Raw genomic sequence first — 6,874 nt, 5'->3', positions numbered from 1 at the left:
TTGTTAGTAATATTACTTGATATCTCCAATTGCTGATGTTGAGCGGCACTTGAAGTTATTGCATGCTAGGGACGCCTCCTGCTTCACCATTTTTGTGCCACACTCTGCACAAGAAATGTAACTCCACCCACGCTGAGTTTGTATGTCCGTCACTGTTGCGGTGCACAGAAATTCAGCTTCCTATAATTAAACAGAACCCAAAAAAATATGATGTTGTTAATGTCGCAGTAATGTTGTACTATAACCAAAAAAATAAGGAAGATAATATGGGAGAAAACACCTGTGGATTAGCAGCGGCAACAAACTGACTGAGTTTTTTAATGGATACATGTTCATTCTTATGTGATAGACTCCTGGATGAGGATCTACTCCCAATAACACACTTTGCAAGGTCTTGAAGAGGAATGAACGAAATGATGTTGAAGGATGGGTGAAAGATGCAATGGAATGGAGAGATGAACAGCGGTGAAGGTGAAAGGGGATGATTGCAGCGGATTGAAGGGGAAGAATGAAGTGTACTTCTAAGAGAGATGGAGATCTCTTAGACTACAAGCTTGATTACAACTTAGATATGACACACTAAGAAGTAAAGAAGTTGAGAAGATATTACACACTTCTCTGATCAAACAATAGAAAGAAGATTTTTGATTAAAATGTTTGATGAGAAACAAATGAGAACTACATTGTCTTTTTATAGGAGAAGGGGGAGGAAAGAGAAGAGGAGAGAAGGGAGAAATAAATGCCTAGGAAATCATGCAAGAGCATTAACAAAATCAAGCTCATGCACAATTAGGAAAATACAAAAACAATAAATGCAAAGTTTGAACAAGAGAAAAATAGAAAATGGGCCAAGACAAAGAGATGGGCCTTGGACCACGAATTGGGTTGGCAAAGGGGGCTTTGGAAGTGCTACTTATGTCTGATTAAAAACCTTGTCAAGAAAACCCAATGGGACAAAACTTGCAAGGGAAAAAGAGTGCATAAGCAACACTTAACCTTTTACCGAACACCTTGAGCTGTGAGCAATGTCCAAATGGTTTGAACCACATCTTCCTGCTTCTTGTCCAGCTCCTTGATTAGTCCATTGATAGCTTGGTTGAACCTTCTGGATTTTGATCTGGTAAGAGGACCCGCCGGAACTATTAATGCCTCCTCTAATGCTTCCGCTGGTACAAGCTGCTCCTCCAATGCTTCCTCTGGTTCAAGCTGCTCCTCATGTCCATGTTCTTTGGTCGAGCTTTCCATGGTCTCATCATCCTCTACCACTTGAAAAGGATTTGACCTCAAATCCAAATTATCTGCTCAATAAGGAAGAAGATCAGAAACATTGAAACTGCCACTAACTTTGTACTTACCTTGGAGATCGAGTTGGTAGGCATTGTTGTTGATTCTTTTGAGCACTTTGAACGGTCCATCAATCCTTGGCATTAGTTTGGATGCTCGCTCCTCCGGGAAAGGCTTCTTCCTAAGATGAACCCACACTTGATCACCCTCATTGAAGATGACTTCTTTACGCCCTTTGTTCGCATACTTCTCATAAAGCTTCGTCCGGGCCTCAAGATTTTCTTTAGCCTTTTTGTGAACCTGTTTTACTAAATCGGCCTTTTTCTTGCCATCAAAACTTAATCTCTCACTCAAAGGTAAAGGCATTAGATCCAAAGGAGATGTGGGGTTGAACCCATAAAAAGTTTCAAATGGAGAAAACTTAGTCGCAGAATGCATAGAATGATTATAAGCACATTCAACATGCGGCAAGAAATCTTCCCAAGTCTTAAGGTTCTTTTTAATGAGCACACACAACAATGTAGACAAGGTTCGATTCACAACTTTAGTTTGACCATCAGTTTGCGGATGACATGTAGTAGAGAAAAGCAATCTAGTTCCTAACTTAGACCACAAAGTTTTCCAAAAATAACTAAGGAACTTAGTGTCACGATCAGAAACTATGGTCTTAGGTATGCCATGCAAATGAACAACTTTCCTAAAGAACAAGCTAGCAACATGAGATGCATCATCAGTTTTATGACATGGAATAAAATGCGCCATTTTAGAAAAACGATCAACCACCACAAAGATAGAATCCTTACCAGCCCTAGTCCTAGGCAATCCAACCACAAAATCCATAGATATATCAGTCCAAGGATGCATAGGAATAGGTAAAGGGGTATACAAACCGTGGGATTGAACCTTAGGCTTAGCTTGTTTACAAGTCGCGCACCGTTCACATAGTCATTCAACATCTCTTTTCATGTTTGGCCAATGGAAGTGTTCTTGCATCACCTTATATGTCTTAGCAACTCCAAAGTGTCCCATTAAACCACCACCATGAGCTTCCCTTAGAAACAATTCTCGCAAAGAAGAGTGAGGCACACAAAGTCTATTTTCAAAGAACAAATAACCCTCATGGCGATAATATTTCCCAAAGGCAAACTTCTCACAAGATTGAAATATTTTGCTAAAATCAGAATCATTAGCATACAAGTCTTTTATCTGCTCAAAACCCAGTAATCTTGCATCCAAAGAAGTAAGCAAAACATACCTGCGAGATAATGCGTCGGCTACAACATTATCTTTACCTTTTTTGTACTTGATCACATATGGGAAAGTTTCTATGAATTCGACCCACCGCGCATGACGTTTTTTGAGCTTTTGTTGACCCTTTAAGTGCTTGAGAGACTCGTGGTTAGTATGAATGACGAACTCCTTTGGCCATAGATAGTGCTGCCAAGTTTGTAATGCTCGGACCAATGCGTAAAGCTCCTTGTCGTAGGTCAGATAGTTGAGTGTCGCTCCTCCTAGCTTCTCACTGAAGAAAGCTATGGGCTTATGATCCTGCATCAAAACAGCTCCAATACCTATCTCGGAGGCATTACACTCAATCTTAAAAGTTTTCATAAAGTTTGGAAGAATTAAAACATGAGAATTAGTAAGCTTCTCTTTCAAGGCTTGGGTGGCATTTTCTTGTGCAGCTTCCCATTTGAATCCAACATCCTTTTTAATGACTTCCGTAAGCGGGGCGGAAATGGTGCTAAAATCCTTGACAAACCGTCGGTAGAATCCTGCTAAACCGTGAAAGCTGCTCACCTCGCTCACATTTGTAGGACTTGGCCATTCTTTGATTGTCTTGACTTTCTCCTCATCTACCTTGATTCCATCTGCACTCACAACAAAGCCTAGGAAAACAAGATTATCTATGCAAAAGTTTCACTTCTTATAGTTCGCATAAAGCTTTTCCTTTCGAAGCAAATCCAAAACGAGTTTAAGATGCATGACATGATCCTCTAAGTTCTTGCTATAAACCAAGATGTCATCAAAATAAACCACAACAAATATTCCAATATGCTTCCTAAGGACATGATTCATCAATCTCATGAAAGTGCTAGGCGCATTAGTTCACCCAAACGGCATGACTAACCATTCATATAACCCATGTTTGGTTTTAAAAGCCGTTTTCCACTCATCACCTTCTTTCATCCGGATTTGATGATAAACACTTTTAAGATCAATTTTTGAAAAGATGCTAGAACCATGCAATTCATCAAGCATATCATCTAATCGAGGGATAGGGTGGCGATACTTAACCGTAATATTATTGATGGCTCGGCAGTCCACGCACATTCGCCAGCTCCCATCTTTCTTTGGTACTAGTAAAACCGGAATGGCACATGGACTCATGCTTTCTCGAATATGTCCTTTGTTCATAAGCTCGTTCACTTGTCTCTCGAGTTCTTTTGTTATGGTTGGGTTGGTGCGGTAAGCTGGTCGGTTCGGTAGAGCGGCTCTCGGTACAAAGTCGATTTGATGCTCGATCCCTCTGATGGGCGGTAAACCAATGGGATTGTCCTCCGGAAACACGTCCTTATATTCTTGCAAAACCAAATTAATCTTTCTCGGTAGCACCGGTTCGGGGTTAGTTGAACAAGCAAGAGTTTCTTTGTAAACAAAGAGTAAACTATTATTACTTACCTTGTTCTTACCCTTGGTATCGATTGGTTCGGTTGGTTTGGTGGCCTGTTGTTTCATGCTTAGCTGGTCTAGATAGACTTCATGTGGGGTCATCGAAATGAGAGTCGTTTTTTGGCCATTGTGTTCGAAGGTGTGTCGATTAGTGAAACCATCATGGACAACTTGTCGGTCTGATTGCCATGGACGTCCAAGAAGAATGTGGCTAGCGTCCATCGGTAGTATGTCGCACAGGATCTTGTCCTGATACTTACCAATTGAAAGAGGCACCTTGACTTGTTCCTTGACGGACATCTCACCTTCTTCATTAAGCCATTGGAGCGCATATGGTCTCGGATATTTAAGCACTTCTAAGCCAAGCTTCTCAACCATAGTCCTGCTCGCAACATTAGTACAACTGCCACCATCAATAATTAAACTACATACCTTATCTTTGACCAAGCATCGCGTGTGAAACAAGTTTTGCCTTTGCATTTGATCCTCAGCCTTAGTTAGAACACTCAAAGATCTCCTCGCAACAAGCAACTCTCCTTTAGTGGGGGCTTCCAAACCCTCTTCCAAAGAGTCGTTTTCCAAACGCTCTTCTTCAGATTCTACTTCGCCATTATCTTTAAGGACCATGATTCTTTTGTTGGGTCACTTGCTTGCATAATGCCCAAGTCCTTGACACTTAAAGCATCGAATATCCCTTACCTTTGTGATCACCTCCTTACCCTTTCCTTTTGAGTCTGAATCTAGCGGTGTGGCTTGACGAATGGCTTGTAGTCTTTTTGGTAGCCGGACTTTTCCTCCTTTTGATAACTTGGTTTTCCCGAGCTGTAGTTGGTCTTGGCGGTGTTGTAGCTGCATCGGGAATTCCTTCTTTTGATTTGCTGTTCGAACATGACTGCCTTGTGAAGCATCTCCTCAAGTTCCACATAGTGCTGGGTTTCTAGACGGTCTTGGATTTCTTGGTTAAGACCTCCCATGAATCGAGACATGATAGCTTCTCCATCTTCTTGAATATCAGCTCTTAGCATAAGGGTTTCCATTTCCTTGAAGTACTCCTCGACTGACTTGCTTCCTTGAATCAAATTCCTCAAGCACTGATGTAGATCACGGCTTTCAGCTGGTTCCATGTTTCGATCGGAATTTCTCCGGCACGTCTGCGGCTGGTAACAAGTTGATCCCACCAACTTAATGCGTAGTCATAGAACTCAGTAGCAGCAACTTTAACCTTGTTGTCCTCAGTGACCTCTTAAGAAACAAAGACTAACTCAATTTTCTGCTCCCACTCCAAATAAGTATTTGGGTTGCTGGTTCCATGGAAAGCAGGAATCTTGAATTTTAAACCTCCCAATGGATCTCTAGGTTGCGGTCTGTCTCGTCGACGTCTGCGTTGACTACTGTGAGAAGAGGCGTGACTGTAGTACTCTCTTGTCTCATCATTTAGCCTTGGTTCCGCCTGCTTCTGCCTTTGTTGCTGATTTGCTTCTGGGTTGACTTGATTCAAGTGTAGAGCGCCTAGTTTTTTACTGAGCATCGTTGACATAGCTGCTGTGACTGATTTCATGATTCTCTTTTCCAGGCTAGAGGTGGATGACTCTTCCTCTTCAGATGTCACCATGGTACCTGAAAATAAAATCAAAGATCCAACAAGTAAATTGTTCCAAAAAACACGTAACTAGAAAACAGATTTGGAAAAATATGAAAACGAATCCAAAAATTCCATAATCAATTTGTAAAAATAATAGACTCAAAGAACACACTTTGCAAGGTCTTGAAGAGGAATGAACGAAATGATGTTGAAGGATGGGTGAAAGATGCAGCGGAATGGAGAGATGAACGGCGGTGAAGGTGAAAGGGGATGATTGCAGCAGATTGAAGGGGAAGAATGAAGTGTACTTCTAAGAGAGATGAAGATCTCTTAGACTACATGCTTGATTACAACTTAGATATGACACACTAAGAAGTAAAGGAGTTGAGAAGATACTACACACTTCTCTGATCAAACAATGGAAAGAAGGTTTTTGATTAAAATGTTTGATGAGAAACAAATGAGAACTACATTGTCTTTTTATAGGAGAAGGGGGAGGAAAGAGAAGAGGAGAGAAGGGAGAAATCAATGCCTAGGAAATCATGCAAGAGCATTATAAAGTCAAGCTCATGCACAATGCCTAGGAAAATACAAAAACAATAAATACAAAGTTTGAACAAGAGAAAAATAGAAAATGGGCCAAGACAAAGAGATGGGCCTTGGACCACGAATTGGGTTGGCAAAGGGGGCTTTGGAAGTGCTACTTATGTCTGATTAAAAACCTTGTCAAGAAAACCCAATGGAATAAAACTTGACAAGGGAAAAAGAGTGCATAAGCAACACTTAACCCTTTATCGAACACCTTGAGCTTTGAGCAACGTCCAAATGGTTTGAACCACATCGTCCTGCTTCGTGTCCAGCTCATGGATTAGTCCATTGATAGCTTGGTTGAACCTTCTGGATTTTGATCTGGTAAGAGGACCCGCCAGAACGATTAATGCCTCCTCCAATGCTTCCGCTGGTACAAGCTGCTCCTCCAATGCTTCTTTTGGTTCAAGCTGCTCCTCATGTCCATGTTCTTTGGTAGAGCTTTCCCTGGTCTCATCATTATGTACTGTAAATGTTTGTATAAACTGATGAATATTATTGAGTACAATGATCAACTTTTATACACATAGACATTCCTAGAGTATTGTTAAGAAAGTAATGACATGATACTATTTACATAATTGGAAGATACTAACTAGCGTGTGATTGATTTAATCATTGATGATGATTGATCTTGAAGAATCCTTGATACTAACTAGCTAGTGATTGATCTAATCATATATGATGATTGATCCTTGATTGATGCTTAATACACCTCCTCAAGATGGAGGGGCTTGGCGTAACTCT

The 6,874-nt window shown here is 40.9% G+C and overlaps 1 pseudogene; it reads right to left on the bottom strand.

Moving 5' to 3' along the window:
* Positions 1-889: 889 nt before the first annotated feature.
* LOC147940932 (uncharacterized) lies at positions 890-5,569 on the bottom strand (annotated as a pseudogene).
* Between the last annotated feature and the right edge of the window lie 1,305 nt (positions 5,570-6,874).

The sequence above is a fragment of the Camelina sativa genome, chromosome 7 (genome assembly GCF_030686135.1).
Source record: "Camelina sativa cultivar CO46 ecotype springtype chromosome 7, ASM3068613v1".
Lineage (NCBI taxonomy): Eukaryota > Viridiplantae > Streptophyta > Magnoliopsida > Brassicales > Brassicaceae > Camelina > Camelina sativa.
The sequence above is the reverse complement of the archived record's forward strand: the minus strand, read 5'-3'. Positions and strand labels throughout refer to the sequence as shown.